Source organism: Mustela putorius, unplaced genomic scaffold (genome assembly GCF_011764305.1).
Source record: "Mustela putorius furo isolate JIRA1106 unplaced genomic scaffold, ASM1176430v1.1 tig00000095_pilon_pilon_pilon, whole genome shotgun sequence".
In the NCBI taxonomy this organism is placed as follows: Eukaryota; Metazoa; Chordata; class Mammalia; order Carnivora; family Mustelidae; genus Mustela; species Mustela putorius.
Genome location: NW_025421280.1, coordinates 12693537 through 12712430, shown reverse-complemented (window position 1 = coordinate 12712430; position 18894 = coordinate 12693537). Strand labels below are relative to the sequence as shown.

The window sequence follows — 18894 nt, the reverse complement described above, 5'->3', positions numbered from 1 at the left end:
TAATTATATCATTATTACTTTTTGCCTTATAACAAGTGCCATGAAGAACTATGTAAAGGATGCTAATAAGAGCACCAGGAAGAGCAATAAATCTCCCTGGAAAAGCTCAGTATGAACAGACAGACTACGGAGGAGACCATGCCAAGTAGTGAGTCTTCGATGCCTATGAGAAAATAAATAAATAAATAAAAGGAGTGTTGTACAAGAAGAACTCCAAGAGAAGATGCTATGTTTGCTTAAATGACTATTTCATCTTAAGAAAGCAGTCTTCAGCTACTGATCAAACCAGAGCCCTAGCCATGCTGATGATGATGATCATCAACATCCATAAATTCCTCTGCTGCATCACATCTTGGCATGCGAATGCTCATTTGTTACAATTATCCCTTCGGTTTGACATGGAGAGAAAGCAACCATAAAGCAAGTTCTATTACCCTGGGAAGCGCCTCCAAATAATTAAAATTCTGAAGCACTCCTCGAGCTGAAAGCCCATCAGCCCCTCATTGCGGGCACGTTCTATTAAATAAGCAGGCTCGTGTTTGTTGTTCTTGCAACCCAAGTCCTTGAGCTCACAAATCCCACAGCACCAAAAGTCATTATTTTTTAACCTAATTTAATTTTTTAAGTCCCAAATCTATCTTTGGGGATAAAAAAAAAAAAAACGGCCACCATTTCTTACATACATCTTGGGCCCTTTCAAAGTCCTTGCCATTGGGCTAAGCTTATAACATGCATGATCTCATCTTCATAGTTTTCCAGGGTGAAGGTACTATTACTCAGAGTTTTAAAGGAAACTGAGGCCCAGAGAGATTCAAACCCACACCCTAGTTTCATTAGCTCAAGCATATTAGAGCTACGATTTGAACCCAACTTTCAAATCAATGTCCATATCTACTATATTATAGTATATGCACCTTGAGGATATATTTTTTCTTTTTTAAAGCAAGACTTACATTCTAAATGCAAATGAAGGTCAGGAGGGGGTAAGGTGTGTATGTGGGGGGTAAACGAGTGGGAGCAGGAAAAGGAAGGTGAACTCGGCCACTGCAGGCAGATGTTTAACAGAATTCACGTAGGCTCCAACTCAGGTTGGGTTTTCATGAAGATCAGACAGGATTCTCTTTCCCCAAAGACTGAACTCCGTTTTAAGTCTGGGTTTTAGACAACAAGAACTACTCACTTCCTATTAGACTTGGAGGACTTGTCCCCACCCCCCAATTATTGAGTTTCAGACATGCCATCTTCTCATAAGCCTACTCTTTCTCATGAAACAGGATGAAAGCAATGTATCTATATGCAAGTCTCACCAACCAATTACAAATGAAGATGGGCTTGTTGTAAGCATTAATTAAAATGAGATAACATTTTGCTTAATTAGTGCAGTGCAAGGCACACAGTAGGCATTCAATATATGTTTGCTCCATTCCTAATAATTTTTATGGATATTATCATGATTCCTAAAAAGAATCCTTTAGCTCACATACAGGAGTCACATAACTCACATACAGGAGCAATATCCTGTATGTCAAATGCCCTTTGCTCAAGATTATACAACCTAACAGAAATAACTAAAACCAATGATAGCTTGTGCAAATGCGGAATCCTGCAAATGACTGCTCTCTTGGACTTATAACATCCACATGCTCAACTGGAGGAAATTTACTTTCATAAATGTTTGTCACAGGGAAAAATGGGCTAGTTGATAAGGCTGGCATCTGAAAAAGGAAATCCATAAGGAGGAAAACAATAATTTTATTTTAAAGGATCACAAGCCATTATTAAATGCACCTGCTTACCAAATGCAGTTTAAAGACCACAAACAACTGGGTAAACTGAGTCCAGGAGTGGTTGGACTCCTGCAGTCAACTGATCAATTTAACTAGTCAATTAATTGAAAAGACATCCAGCCCATGTACATGAAGACCATGCCAGTTAGCGAGACTAACAGGAAGAGTTGGCATATAAAGGGCCACCAGATTCAATTAATTCACATTTAATCAGATGCCCTGGATAATGTTGGCTCACAGCTGGATTTGTACAACACAAAACACACAGAGTTGCATTTAAATATTAATAAGTATAAATATTTGAAAAGGTGTATCTTTTTTACTTATCACATAGACCAGGGGGAAAAAGAAAGGTTGCATAATTTCCGGATACCTCAACTGAGGAAGGCTCCTAGTCCTCACTGAAGTTCAAGAGCATTTACTTCATACCCACGGTCACACTCACCCCTGCCACCTCCCAAGACCAGGCCTGACTTGCTACTCCCCTTCCGTGCTGACTTTAGACATAGCTATCAGTTTTGCTAAGTCACACTGTGGGTGGGACACTGTGTCCCTTCCTAAAGACAACGCAAATTATGGAACTAACCTACTTAATCTCTTGTCCCAAAGATTTCAGTGTTTAACTCCACTCCCCCATAATTCACTGCACGCAGCAATTAAATTAATGGCAGCCGCGGCAGCATGGAATCCTTTAAGCCCCTTTGGGCTTGTTCCTTTGATTAGACCAGATCCAGGAAGCTGCAGCTATTTGCAGGCAGATTAGAGGGGCTCCCTTTTTTATTGCCATCAGGGCTGAAGATTGAAAGGTCAGGTGTGTTGACATCTTACTCATCTCCATCTGTGACAGTTTACACTGAGGTTATTCTTAAAAAAGGTTTTTAAGTAAGAGGACCATATGGATCACGAGGCATGAAGGCACCCTCATACATTTCAGGCAAAGGTACCAAGCAGATTTATGCCTATCTGTTTCCTCAACACACCCTGACTGCCACCTCCAGGTGCCAATAATGGATGCAGGACATCGGCATCCCGGTACTCTGTGAGATAGGATGGGGGCCTTTTGGATCATACAACATTTAATTATGCTTTTCATGGTTTGGGGACTAAACCCAATTTAATTGCATTTTATTACATTTTAACCTTTGGTGGAAAGAAACGCACTTCTTATGTGCTCATCAGTCATTCCAAATCTAGCTTAATCAAAACCACTTGAACATTTTTATATTAAAAAGAAAGAAACAAACAAAAACGTTGAAAACCAGCCTCCCAAGTCTCACCCCTGAGCTGGTGAATAAGTATCTCTTGGGGACTCGGCCCAGGAATCTCTCATTGCCGAGAGCCCCTCTAGAGGTGGTCCTAGTAAAGACCCAGTTCAAGGACTCACTAGAACTTGCCACAAAGCCAAAGTGTAAGAAAGTTTACCCGAAAATAAGTAACAACGTTCAGTGAAGTTAAACAATGAGGAGGTTGGGATAGTCAGGCTGCCTGGGATTGAAATCACCTTCCCCCACAGCGATAGGGTGTATAAATTACCGAATCTCTCTGGGTTTCATTTTCTTCACTTCTACAATGGGGTTACCACCCCCCACGTGTAAAGCACTTAGCATGGGCCACAGCTATATGAAGCTACCCAAAACTGTGAGTGGTAATTATTTTTTAACCAGATTCCAGAAATTCGATAAAACAAAGTTCATTGTATCATAGTAAATGAATTTTCCACAAAACAGAATAGCCTTTTTCCTCTCATTTAATGGTTTATACTTAATACTATAACTTCCTGTGGGATAGGCTGAACATAATGACTAAATTCTAATTTAAAGCTGCATTACTTAATAATTTACTTAATTCAAAGGCACCATCCATTCATTAATAGCTTGGTTGGAATTAAGGAAGGCAAACAAGTGTGTGATGATTGTAAACTGCATCCCAATCTCAGAAACAAGTACTGGGGTGAAGCAGCCCAAGAGAATCTAGAATCCGATGTTGTCAAAAACCCAGGAAAGTCTGTATTAACAAAGCCTACATGTCCCCACACACACAAAGTTCCCCCATGCTGTCACCAGCACAAGAGTCCTCCATAATTTTCTAGGGTCAAATCTCCTGGAAATCACTGGCAATCACTGCCCTCCTTTCCATACCCTCTTTTCAGAGTTTCATGATGCATATTCACATATAAAAATATCTAAAGGTTGAGAAGTCTTCCAACAGACCTACCAGTTGAACTTGTCTTGAACTTTTCTACTGGCCCTTTGGGGAATAAACTTACTCAGTACATATTTTGGGAAATGTTAAAATAAACCAAGTTTCTTGGCTATAGTAATTATGAATATCTCTGTCCAAATATCTTGTCTTGTCAGAGTACAAGACCTATGAGGAAAGAAGTCCCATATCCTGAACTAACCACAGGATTCATCGCTTCCTTCCAAGGAAAGTAAAGACCCTTCCTTGTTATTTATTAGGTGGTGAAAAATGAACCATGAGAAAACAGGGAGAGCCATTACTTTTTCTGAGCAAACTTGTAAGCTGAGAACATTATTGAGCATTTATATTGCAGGATAATTTGACAAAAAGACATTTTTACGCTTTTTAATTATCCCAATGATAAGATTAAAAATCCAGGAACTGTTTATTCAGATCCATCTTGGTAAAATAACTACATTCAATAAACAGAGAATACAGACAGCTTTAATTTTACATGTGGGCCAGGAGGATCCGTTTCTCCCAAAACATGTATCATCCCATATGTGGTGTGATTTATAATCCCCAAAGCATTAAAATTTGAATTGTGAGTCTTCTGTTTAGGATTCATTGGAATTCTGATCCTATAGTCTCACTAAAATAGATGCAGCCTAAAAGAAAATTCTCCACATTTTAAAGCCAGATGGCCTATATAAGCTAAATATTTTTTCATTGCTTGTTCAGAAGAAAATTCATGTTGGAAGGAGTGAATTAATTTAAGTAGACATGAGTTTAAGGGATCCTTAGTCATCAATCCCAAACTTAGGACTTTATTTAAAGAAAATGTATTTTTTAATTAAGTTTAAAAAAATAACAAAAAAGAATATATATAAGAACCCTGGCACAGAAAACTTTTCTTTTAAAAAAATCCCCTAATGTTTGGTGGTGGGGGGATCCTTAAATTAAAACAATTCTCCTCCATTCCATGGTGTAACCAACTTTTTTTTTTCTTCAAACTGAAAAATGAGATCTTTATTTGAACTAATTTCTAGAATCACCAAAAAAGGTCTGATTATTTCAAATTCTCTGGTAATAAATATGCTATTGAAGAGTGAGAATCATGATTTTCCTTTTGATTAAAAACAAAGCAACAAATCCAATTCTACCCTACCATTATTTTTTTTAAGATTTATTTATTTTAAAGACAGAGTGAGCACGCATGCATATGAGTTGGGAGAGGGGCAGAGGGAGAGGGAGACAGAGTCCCCCAGAGGATCCTCCACTGGGCATGGACCCTGACACAGAATTCGAAATCCCAGGACCCTGAGATCATGACCTGAGCTAAAATCAAGAGTCAGAAGTCCAATCATCTGAGCCATCCAGATGCCCCCAATTTTACCATTTCTAGTCTTAGACTGAAGGATGTGGACTCTAGCATGGAACATTCTCACACATTCTATACTTACTTTCTTTTCTCTTCTATTGATACAAATATATATAAATATGCATAGAAAGACTCCCCAGCAGCCCTGGGAGACATTAACCATACCGAATTATTCAGTTAAATGAAATAAAGAAACTAATAAAAAAGATAGCAACATTCTTCTCTTCCTCATATTTAACATCTCTGTTCTTTAAAATGAAAGCAAGTAGCTATACAGTAGCCTTGAACATGCCATAGAGCCAGCTTTTCTCTCCAGTACTCTAAGAACTGTTCAGCTATGCAAGACAGGACCTCTTCAAGTCATCGTTGAGTCTTAAACACCACGAGGATTAGGGGCACGGATTCCCCCAGGGCAGTCAAAATTCCATGTGCAACTTTGGATTCTCCAAAACGTAACTGCTAATAGCCTCCTACTGACCAGAAGCCTTACCCTCAACATAGTCAATTAACACAAATTTTGTATATGGATTAATTATATGATGTATTCTTACAATTAAGTAAGCTAGAGAAAAGGCAGTGTTAAGAAAATCATGAGTCCTGTGCTGAATTTACTGAAAAAAATTCCTTATAGAGGGGCGCCTGGCTGGCTCGGTCAGTAGATCATGAGACTCTTCGAGCCCCAGGTTGGATGTAGAGATTACTTAAAAAAGAAAAAAAAAATCCATACATCAGTGGACATGCAGAGTTCAAACCCATGCTATTCAAAGGTCAACACTATTCCCTACATGGGATAAAAATGTTGAAGGCATTTTCTTCTGAATGTTACCTGCACGTTGGTCCATTAGGCATTCAAAGTCAGTTTCTCAGCAAACAGTCTTAGAAAACAGACCATAATTTTGTTTAAGGCAAAGTTCTTCAAAGGCAGTCAGAGGCAGGTTGAGGATGGGAGACCCCAAACAAGCCCTTCTCTGTCCTAACAAGAGCACCTCTAAATGGAATCAGTTTAGTAAACTGAGTTTCCACATAAGATTATAAGAAACTTAAAAAAAAAAAAAGACTGTGCAGTTTTAAAATAAAAATCTGAAAACCACAGTTTAGTGGAAGCAGGACACGCATGCAAGATAGGACTCACTCCTGCGTCAGGGTCAGGATTCTGGGTTGCATGACCCATTTGACCCATTTGCTGAGACAATCCTTGTACCCATTACTTTCTGTAATGTACAGAAAGTGCCCCAACTGCCAGGGAAAAACTAGCAACATTTGCATGCCAAGAGCACATTTTTAAATGCCATTACTGACTCGAGTTCTGATTCAGAGGGTGAAGCATTCACAGTCTGCCTACTGCAGGGCCGGCCCATAGTCAACACATGCACTGAAAGGGTGCCTATGATGGGCCCGGCATCGTGCCAGGAGCAGGAGGACGTTGTTGAACATAAACAGCACAGCCCCTGCCACCTAGAGGTCAAGTCTAATGGAAGAATGGTTATTAATCAAATATTACAAAGAACTGCCACATAATGAGCCCCTTCTGGGCATCAGGCACCAGTCTACCATCAGCTCATTTCATCATCAGCACATCTCTAAGGAGGAGGGGCTGTGACATCTCCATGTCCCAGAAGAGGCACTGAGGCACAGAAAGATCACAGGGCTGCTGAAAGGCCAAGTTTGGTTTGAGGTGCAGCCGAATGGCTTGAGATTCCAGGCTCTTAATCATCAGACCCTCTCTCCTCTCTTTCACACATTATTCTCAAACACCCAAAGCGTACCACTGAGGCAGGTTTTCAAAGAACAGACACAGGATGCTAAAAATCTATAATTTCCTAGGGATTTGACCTAAGTAGGGAGAACAGACCACAACTGCAGAAATGACATCTGAGCTAAAAGCTTAAGGAATGGGAGAGAAAAGGGAAGAGATCAATGCACCTGCCAAGGGCAGCGGATTGGGGGGGGGGGGTGCTGGTGAGCACAAGCACTCATAACCAGCCCATTGGACAGAGAGCACAGAGGCACGGAGTGGCAGAGAGCACTGGGGACAGTGGGTGGTAGGAGGTAAGAGGTGACAGGCATGTCAGGACCGTGCTGAGTAGGGCCCTGTAGACCACAGTAAACAGTTTTGTCTTCATCCCTAGACTAATAGGAAATCACTTCAGAGAGGTCCCTCAAGAGGTACAGGTGTTTCAAAAGTCCTCCCTGATGTACCCACACGTGAACCATGAGAACCTTCTAACCTGTCAGGACTAACTAGGCATGATCCTCCCTCACAGACTGACCAAGACAGAACCAACCCTGCATGTTCCTGAGGCACGCCTGCAGCCTACCGTGCACAGACCCCTGAGCACTGTGCTGGGGGTGGGGCGGAGGGGAGGGTGACTGCTCCAGCTAATCTCTCCCCAAGCTTCACCAGTGGGACAATCCATCACCTCCTCAGACTTCAGCATGGAAGGAGAACTTTGAGAATACAAACATTTTAAAAATGATGCCATTTCTCCTCAAAATCTTTCCTTCATTTGTGACTAGTAGAAGGAGACAGATACCGCATCGCATTACTGAATACCATGGGACATTTGTTCGCACTTAAAAGTATTTAGGTATTATTTCATGTAAATGTTGAGAAGGGGGGAAAAAAAAGTTTGTTTTTCTTATCTCTTGGGAATCAGGTTTACTTCCCCCCCAAAATTCTGCAAATTGACAGAACACGATGTATCTGTACTTACCTCAGTGTATATGGATTTAATTCCACAAGACTAACCACTGAACCCTGCCCAAGGGTAGAACTTTGAGGAACTCAGTCTTTCAATCAGAATCACTGGCACTAAAAACTGTAATTCCCCTGACAGTGATACAATACACATCACTCTGCTCTCCCCACCATCCTTTTCTCTATTCCTCCCTTACTAAAGAGAGATTGGAAACTTCTACTGAACCCAACATTTCTTTGGGGGGAAAAGAGCATAAAGATCTTGAATCCTAATAATCATGATCTTGCAAAGCCATCCATGCAGAGGAGTTTACAGCATGTCCAGAGGGATGGCATGGTTATGGACATGGCTTTAACCCAAAGAACCTAGATTCTTGAGCAGTTGATCCCCCTGGGCTTCCGCAGCCACATCTGTAAAACGCATGATGTAATGCTCTCTACCTTACACTTAGGGTGAGTATTTAGCACAGGACCTAGCACCATAAAGGGGTGTGAGAGGGCTTTTTAAAAAAAATTCTTTATTAATTTTCTAAAAATCAGTGTAACTTTACCTAAGAAAATAACATCCACATTGGGTTGAAATCCTGCCCCTTCTAGTAAGACCGTTGCAAACAGAGATTCAGATGTTTCTTTTGCGGGAGAGCACATCATTAGCCCTTTATCAGAATGTGGGTGTATCACTAGATGTTTTAACTTCCCCTTAAAACCTTTTAAAATGTAGAAGGAAACGGACATCCAACTATCTACAGAATATGCCACACCCTGACAGAACTCAGCTCACTAAAAGATCCCCTGGTCTCTTGCTCAAAAAGGCATGACCCAAGGAGAAGAAATCCCTACTGGTTCCCTGAAGTTTTTTAAGTAGGTTCTATGCCTACTGGGGCTTGAACTCATGACTCTGACCCTGAGATCAAGGGTCATATGTTCCACCAACTGAGCCAGCCAGGCACTCCTCCCCCACATTCTTGACATGACTTTAAAGGCTCAGGTTAAGTCAGTACCATCAAATCTTCTCCTGTCATTAGAAAGTGTGGGTGGAGAAGGGAGGCAGAGAGAGAGAAGAAGGAATGCCAAGTGGACTCCATGCTCAGCGCAGAGCCCAATACAGTGCGCAATTTCAAGACTCTCATCCTGACCTGAGCTGAAACCAAGAGCTGGATGCTTAATCCCCTGAGCCACCCAGAGGAGTTTTAAAACTCCAAGAGGAGTTTTAAATAAAGGGGATAATTTCGGATTAATCCTATTTAACTTACTAAACTAATTTTATGCCAAGATGGTATTATAAGAATTTTTGAACAATTACCTTTTAAACAATTACCTTTAAAATTTTTTAATTTTTATTATTTTTTTTTAATTTAAACAATTACCTTTTAAAAAATTACCTTCTAAACAATTCCTTCTTCGGTCCATTTATTTCTTCAAACCAAATTCCCACTCTTTCCATGCTGCAAAGTTTTAGAAAATGCTCTACTTTAAAAGCAGTCTAGTCTTTGCTGCCTTTCAACTGTATGTTCTTTGTTTTTCACAGAGAACAGAAAACCATTGATAATCCCTCAAGAAACTTCTGACAGGATAGGAAAATGCAAGATGAGTCCAAAAGCCCCCAATTCCCAAGACATAGAAGCAAGAGAAGTTGGGGGGAAATTTTAAATACCAGTAATTATCATTTCTCAAATTGCAAGAAAAACAAATGCCTCAAATACCATTATTCATTTAAGTTTTCTGACAACCCGACATTTATCTGCTTTGGTCTTATATTATAGAAATGTCTCTTATTATATTCATTTTACAGAGACTGAGTACTTTTAATACTAATGAGATACATGTTCCAGAGTTGATCCTTTTCTTTAAAAAAAAGTTGAAAGAGCTGAAGCTATTATGTTGATTGCACACCAAAGTGTATTACCATAAATGATGCAAAAGGAAATTTAACAAACAGGTAAAATGCACTTGAAAGTGGTACTTCTTTGCTCTCAAGGTGCTGGTCACAAGATATGCACCAAAACTAAAAAAATCCATCCCCACACAGATAGCCAGTTTCTTCCATAAAGTTCAATTGAAATCAAACAGTAATTAAAGCACTTAATTTGTATGAGCACTGTTCCAAGATTAACTAAAGGGCTGAGGGGAGCTGGAGGCGGGCAGATCAATTAGGAACCCATTAAAATATGATCGGAAGAGAGAGAGAGAGAGAGACGGTAACAGCTCTGAGGTTGGGATACAGAGTGGAAATGGAGAAGAGGGATTGAGAGAACAAACAGGACTGGGGAAATAATATGGAGAAGAATATTTCCAGGCTTAAAAAAAAGGCAATGGTGGGCAGACCATGAACCCTTCACTGACAGAACAAATGGAAGAAGGAGCAGTTTGATGGGAATGAATTCTTTAGAAACATGGAGTTGAAGGCACTTGCACATGAAACCTCACCTCGGGGAATTGTGGGTAACAACACTGGAGCCGTATCAGAAGCAGAGATGTCATTTTGGGAGACAGTTATGGAACCTTAGACTCAGAACAGGAAAAAGTCATCTCCATCAATTCCGCTGCTTTTTTCTCACTAAAGCCAGCAGTGACACAATCTGGCCAGGCACCGTGTCTGCTTGCCCAGCCCTCAAGAGAAAGGAAGTAGACGAGGCTGACAAAGGGCCGTGAGGGTCAACCCTGACCACACCAACACCAAAGGCGAGACTTCCTTCTGGTATAGGAAGCTGAAATAATTTTCATCATTAAGTTTATTTTTACACCCAGGGGAAAATGAGCATGTATTCACATTATAGTAATTTGAGAAATTCAGAACTAATGAAAAAGGAAGCCTCAGAATCTTAAATCAACTAAGGATGGATGGATCATAAATAGTAACAAGAATGGATGAAGCCCCAAAAGGCATCTGTTATGCTCATATATAATAAATTAAAACAAACAAACAAACAAACAAACAGTCATGTTTATAGACCAATTTTAGAGGGCTAAATTAATGGCTAGTTTTGGAATGTTCTGGAAATTCCACAATGTTCATTTTCATACCATTTGTGCATTGATTAATGATTGGATAATAAAATCATTAACTACATCATCCAAACAAACATGAGGCACAGGAGGCTCAATTTCGCTGGTGCAACACTCTCAACAAAATACAATTCCAATTTTTAAATAGCATTATTTAAATAGTAAACACAGGGACTCTTACAATGCGCTCAGTTAGCTGCCATTTCCCACCTCTAGAAGTTGGCTCATGCCATAAAAAGACACTATACTCCTTTGATATAAGCCAATCACTCGGAGAAAAGGGGGGAAAAAAGTAACAGTAAAATAACAGCAGCAACTGAGGAGGCATTTACCGTGTGCTGGGTGTTAGGCCAGGGACTCTGTATTCATTAATCTTTCAAACTTCACAGCATCACTATCTGTTAGGTATCTTGTGATGCCCGTTGAACAGATGAAGGAATTAAAGGTCAGGGAAGATTAAGCAACCCAGTTACTTAAATATATTCCCCCTTGGCTAATAGGACATATGCCAGAGGGTCTGAAAAGCCTTATTTTCCTAATCGATCCTTTATTTATGTGCAAAATAGCAAATAAACATTAAATTCGACATAAAGACAGAACAGATTTAATACTGTGGTTATTACTTTGAAACCCAAGCTATACAGCCTCACCAGAAAAACCACACCAGCAAAGCTGCCAGGGGCTGAGTTGGAGAAGCAAGTGTGTGCTCAGAACCAAAGCCGGCAGAGAAGTAAGTGGATGGGCTGTATCCTGGAACCCAGGTGGCCTGTTAATAGTGAAAAGGTGAAGGGGACCAGTTTAGTGGTCATTTACATACATGCTTAGATAGCGACTTCTTGGGCTTATCCCAAACAGCTCAAGCGCACAAACCTCATGTTCTTCTAGTGTAAACTAAAAGGAAGTATTAATGGCATTAACCTCCCTGCTCTGTGGTCAGTATTATGCAGGGAACATACACACTAAGGAGTTAGCATAAAAACTAGCATTCAGGGGCATCTGGGTGGCTCAGTTAGTGAAGCATCTGCCTTTGGCTCAGGTTATAAGCACTAGGTCCTTGGATCAAGCCCCATGTTGGGCTTCCTACCCAGTGAAGAGTCTGCTTCTCTCTCTCCCTCTGCCCCTCCCTTCATTTGTGCTCTTGCTCTCAAGTAAATAAGTATAATCTAAACAAACAAACCAACCTAGCACCAATTCACTCAACAGTACAGCTGTCATCATCATTATTACTTGCCTTCATGACTTCACAGTGGCAGGTATAGAAAAACAAAACAAAACAACTGTGAAGTCAGTCATAGCAATCTTCAAACTCCAAGCTTCTCATTTAGGTAGTACCGCACCACCGATGTAACATACCTTGAACTTCATTGTTCTTAGGGATAAAATATATAAATAAAAATACTCCCCTTGTAAGAGGCAGAGAAATAGAGCCAATGTATCAAAAGTTCCAGACAAAGACTCTAGAACATAGGAAGTTCCATTACTGTTTGCATGAAGATGCTATAAACACTAAAACCAGGCAACAACTGTGGGTCACAGAGGAAATAAATGCAAAAGGTAAATATAAACAAACCCAGGCTTAGGTAAAGATGGACCTTATTTGAAACGATGATGGCAGTAAGGAGAGGGGGACGATGGTGATAGGAAGAAGGAGACGAATGCGGCAGGGAGAGAGCTCTTGTCTCTAAGGTCAGGCAGAAAGGAATTTTCTTTTCTAGGGAGGGGCAAACACATCTAGAAAGACCCGGGCTTAGGAAAATGGGATGAGCGCACAGCATGACTGAGCAACTGACGAGGTAAAGGGTTTCCCTGAGGTCAGCCAGCTCTCAGGAGCTGTACTGCATTCTGAAGATCAAGGACTGGGGAAAATTCCTGGCCTGGGAGAGAGGAGAGATGCTTGGCTTCAGGGTGGTCAATTTAAGTCAGCAAGTATTTGTGGGTTTTTGTTGTTGTTGTCGTTGTTGTTTTGTTTCTTTAATTTACTTACTTGCAATAGAGAAAGAGAGAGAGAGCATAGAGGCAGAGGGAGAAGCAGGCTCCCACTGAGCAGGGAACCAATACAGGGTTCAATCCCAGGATCTGGGGACCAAGACCCAAGCTGAAGGCATAAGCTTAAATGACTGAGCCACACAGGTGCCCCATCAACAAGTATTTGGACAAAGGGTACAAACATTTCAGACAAAGGAGGGGAATGTGGGAGGGGTCTGTGTCCTAGGAGAGGGGCACCCATTAGTCATATGTAAGCCAACTGGGCAAGAGTGGTTCTTTGCAAGCCTTTTTCCTCAACACAAGGGTAGCAGATTCCTTTATCTATTGCTGTTTTCCAAGAACAGAGTTCATGTAAAAATTAGTATTAATAAAAACAAAACTATACCTGTAGAGTTCAGTGCTTTTAAGGAAAGAATCTACTGTGATATCAAATTCAAAAAATCACCTTTCTTTTTCCTATGAAAGAAACACAAAGAAGGGTTTAAAAAAAAAAAAAAAAGAAGAAAAATAAAGTCTGTCCTTAATCCATAAAGAGGGGAAAGATGATTCTAATTGCTTGAGGATTTTAGATTTTTATTTTTTCATTTCTTTGAATGCAACGTCATTGCTTAGAATGTTTCACACATAATCTCAAGCATAACAAAAATCAGAAAAATGGCTGGTCCACAAAATGAAGACTACAAAGAGAATTGGCAAATATTTCACTCCTTTCCTATTATTATCTACTCCTTTGCTCTGAAGAGAGATGCAGAAAGGGAATTTGAATGTTTATGTTCATCTTGGAGTTTCTAAGAGAGTTAGGTCTCCTATTGAATCTCCTTTGATAATCATTAGCTCATGCCTACTGAACGTACTATCTTGTGAGGTATCAGCCAGCCACGTTATGCAGTAGTAACTGGAGGTCTCTCTGCAGAGCCCAGAAAGGGCACTCCTATTGTTAAAATGTTTCATAAAAATTTTGCAATCTACAGCTACTGCAAGGACTATGACATTACTATTCTGATATATAGATTTCATGCCAAAGATGTTTTGTAATAATCGGTATAGGTAAGCAAATGTAAACACACAGAGAAAATAAACATGCCTGTTTCAGCAATCAGGTAGAGCACATACTAATTATTTTTGTCTCCGTGGGTAGGAGGCTGAAAGTCGGATTTAACGATCAGTCTACAGTGTAAAATGACTTAATCTGAGCTTCCCTAACAAAAGTACAGCACAAGATTATTTTCTACTCTGTTCATGGTATGAATGAGAGGTGAATTATCTTGGTTGAGTTCAAGTTCCATATACTCACTTCAGAAAGCCAAAAGTACACACAACACACACAAGGACATAGGTTCTTGGTTGGGTATAACGTTAGGAATTTGGACCTCGTTGCAGAAATTTAAAAAGAAACAAAGTAATAACAAATAATAGTAATAAAAACAATTAGAGCAACAACAAAAATTATGGCCCTGAGGTACTGACCTGCCAGGCACTGGGTGACCACTTATTTTACTACCAAATTTAATCCTTCCAACAAGCATTAATCTTATGATCCTCATTTACACATGAAGAAATAAGATGGAGAGTGAAAGTTACACAGGTACTGAGAATGGGAATCAGGAATTGACCCCAGGCAGCGTGAATGCACAGCCGGCACCATTCACAATAATTGGGTTTAATGACCTCGGTCCTGTCCTGGTCGATATATCAGAGAATAATCTTAGTCAACAAATTCAAGAGTAAGGGAGTCAAGCAGATTAGAATGAACTTCATTTATTGAAAACACATTAGGTTTTTATAGGATGCTCTCACCTCCAATCCATGATGCCTAGCCATGATTATCATCACAGTTCTTAACGCCTCTTTCAGCAAAGAAATCAAACTCTATAAAGAGAGTAGAATGAGATCTGACAAAAGCATTAGAATGATGGTGATGATGATGATCAGAGGCACAGAAGCATCAACAGCAACAAGAATGCCAATAAGACCACCACCATTTATGTACCAGGTCCCATACTCTTACATGTAAGGCATATAAAAGGCATTACAGAAAGCCTTTCCTCCCTACCTTGTTGCATGGTCCTTCACATACCCTGCAAAATGTCGTACACACAACACGCACTCTTTTTTTTTTTTTTTTTTGCATTAACAAATAAATGAATAAAAGAAAGAGCATATTGAAGGTATCAGGAAATTATTCATAAGACATGCTCAAAATTCCCAATGACACAGAGAATACAATCACACCACATATCAAATCCAAGCCACATGCCATGGAGTGCACTATTGAAATGAAATGCAATGTAACTATTGTTTTGGGAATAAGACACAGGATCCAGTAAAAGACATTGTATTAATTATATTGTTTTCCATAGAACTTTTCTAAGGTTGCCCAGGACAACAAGACTGTAGAGCACTCATGATGAAACTGTCAAAGAGAACTAGACTTGAGGGACCTTTGGGAGAAAAGAGATTTGAAAATAATGTACTGCCTGCCCATGGTTCAGACGTGCCTGTCTCTGTAAGTATGACCACATTATTGATTCTCCAAGGAAGAAAGGAAATATGACTTTGTCCCTTAACTGACATCAAAGTTATAGTGCTATGCAACACTGCCCCAAAGCATTTGCAAATATTTTTATTCAGATACAAAAGCTGAGTGTCCTAGAGGACATAAAGTTAATTGGTCCAAAATGCAGGGGTCAGGAGGCACTGAAAATCTGTGTAGGGAGGTTGAAGGGGGTGGAATAGTAAATATTTGAAAGAGACAAGGCACTAGCATCAAAGACTTTGAAATTCTCTGGAAAAAAAATGAGGGAGTCAAAGATATTTTACCTTCTCATACACAGACCCTAAACTCTGATCAGTAATGGCAGTGAGATCACAGAAAAAATAAATAAGTCTCTCTCTCTAAGCTGAAGATATGAATATTCCAAAGAACAGTTTCCCTATCAAAAGTCGTTTGTCTAAGACTTTTTGACCAGCATGAAGTAGCACAGTAGAGGATATATTTCTGTGTACCCATCAGTGAATATTCTTGTTATAATGGCTATCTCTATAAACTAATATATGCTGTCAACTCTAATGGGAACTGAAAAAGGCACAATTTCCCAAATATGATAGAAGGTACAATAAATATTTACAGGATACTTAAAATGAGAGTGTATATAATCAAAAATAAAAAGTACATGACTCAAAGCTAGAATCTCCAATAGGAAATTTTATTTGGTTTTGTTTGGTAATTAGAGGAAGAAAGATCAAGCCATATGTCAGATGCAATTTAGTTTTTTAAAAGCATCATCTAATCGTAAAATAGAGGGTCTCAAAGAGTTAGAGCTGAACAGATCATAAAAAGCATACATTTCCATGCACTGCAAACATCCCAATCCTTTGAACAATTCCCCCAAAGCTGCCTAACATCAAACATCAGTTACTTTAGAATCCATCAGCAAATTTAGGATGCCTCCGAAGGGGCCTGACAGGTTAGGCAAAGAAAGCACTGTACACCATCGGTTCTTTCAGCGCTGTCTAAAGATCTATAGGTCAGAGAAGGGCAGGCTCTGATGTTTCCTCCATTAATTATTTAAGGTAATATTCTGGATGCAAGCAAATCCTAACAACTTCAAATATAAACCCTTTTATGCCTCAAAGATATGCTTTCAATAAACAAATCAAAACACTTCTCAAAAAGGAAAATCTGATGATGCATATTTTATCTTTCAATGGGCCTCCCTGTACAAACAAATTTGGATTTTATCACATATTTTGGGTCAACTTACGACTACAAATGAGAGCCTTTCTCTCATTTTTTGCACACACTCTACTCCTATCACCCATCAGCCAACCTGTCTACCCTAGTGACCTAGATACAGCTGATAGAAACCTTTTGGTAAATATGTTTACTGTAACTAGTAATAATGACTGAGTTTAAGGGTTCTTTAACCTAGTTTTGTTATTTTATTTTTATTATGGTGAATTTCAAGCATATACAGAAGTAGACTAGTAACATCAATCTTGACATACAACCTTGCCAAAATGACCAACTCATTGCCAATCTTGGGCCACAGCCAATCTTACCCTAATTCACTCTCCAATTTCTTTGGAAGCAAATCAGTCATCACATAATTTCGACTTACATACTTCCAGATGTATCGCTTTAAAAAAACAAGGACTTAAAAAACATTTCTAAAAAGATCCTAAAAAATTAACATATTAACAATATTAATATGTTTTAAAGGTCTTGTAAAATACCAAAAACAATGACAAAAACAATGTTAACTATCTAGTGATTAAATTTCCAATTTTCTCATATATATCTTAAGTACAAACTTAATTCTTTAAAAAAGCATTAGCATCACTAGTTTTGTTTTTAAGCTACAACTTCTCAAAAAGTTAATTTAAATGTGAGTTAATTGAAATCATTCTTCTATTGCTCTTTCAGAGAGATCACAAAATTGAAGTATGTGTCGTCAGGTTCCAGAAACATCAGGAAGGACTGAGACAGTCAAATGATTTCTAACCAAGTAACTGTACCACAAGCAAATTGGGTCACCATAAACACCATGTAAATGATAATAAGAGTTAATATTTGTTAAGGATGTTGTATGCCTGATCCTTGGGCCAATCTCACAACCACCCCTAGAAAGGTTTCATGGCTTGAGCAAGGGGCACCCAGCGAGGAAGGGGCAGAATAAGGGACTTGAGGCAAGTCAAACACCTGAATTCCTGTCACGGACACTGTACTCAAGACCTGGGGGACACCAACGTGAGAGCTCCATGAAGGGAGGCAAAAGCAGGAAGAACATTCTGAGCAGGTTGCAGAAGCTGCTTAAAGCAGAATGAGAAACTAAGGCTCATGGCTGCTGCAATTTTATAATTACCTTTCTTTTTTTCAAGTATAATTACTGCTCAGAGTTGGAAACATAAAGGTGGAAATACTATGCAAGTAGGGATCCACGCACAAAAATAACCATGAAGAAGCCTAGGTTCTGCTCACCTCCGCTGTCACATTCCTTCAAGAGCATTCGGAAGACAATGCAGATGTGAAGTGTAGCAATTAATAGGTACAGTTACATACTTCTACAGGCTACACATAATCCATTTTGAATTCACCTCTCAATTATTTCATGCCTGGGGTTTTCTGTGATGCCTGCCTATCTCAAACTTGTTAATGGAGAGAAGTAAGCCTATCGTAAAGTCAAAACACTTCATCATCATGTTTTATAGTACAAAAGAGTGAGTCTCGAGTTCAACTCGTTCTCTCACAATTCAGAGATGATAAAGTCTTAATGCCAAGCCACTTATGCAGTAAGCTTGACTCCTACTTCCATCTCCCCTTTTCCATCATCCCAAAGATATAACCAGGTAACAAAGTTCAAGTTCATTTCCCAGAAAATCCATTTCTGCAGCCAAAGCATAGGGAATGTGGATGGGCATTCTAAGTGCCTGTTAAAATTAAAAAAAACAAAAACAAAAACAAACAAACAAAAAAAAAAAAACGAGTGATTAGAGGTTCTTTATTCAGATATTTACTAGACCCTCTGTGAAGCCAACATTCTGTGATCCAAGTACAAGTGTTCTGTGAAGGAAGGAAAGGCTAGAAAGAAAACCCAGACAAAGCCCCTGGAGCTGCTCAAAACATAAAGATGAGAGCACATCCATTTGATTTAAATGCAAAGCTTTACTAAGAGATCAAGAAACCAAAGCAATGCTGGGGGTGGGGGGCGTGGTGGCAGACTTGTCAAACATTTACTTAGCTCTTATGATTGAATTTAAAGGTTCTATTTGAGATGCTCAGTGTATCACCATACTTACTAAGTCCCAGGTATGTTTCCCAGCAGTGTTTCAGACATGGTTAGCTCAGTCCCGGC

General features: G+C 39.4%; 1 protein-coding gene and 1 long non-coding RNA gene across 3 annotated transcripts in view; one reads left to right on the top strand and one right to left on the bottom strand.

Annotated features, from left to right (window-relative positions):
- Positions 1-18894, bottom strand: part of FHIT (fragile histidine triad diadenosine triphosphatase) — a 1433622-nt gene that overhangs the window by 723442 nt on the left and 691286 nt on the right. The window lies entirely within an intron of this gene.
- On the top strand, positions 12376-17616 carry LOC106005086. The gene is made up of 3 exons (XR_001178242.2): positions 12376-12607; positions 15400-15545; positions 17466-17616. It is a non-coding gene; the product is annotated as an uncharacterized LOC106005086 (long non-coding RNA).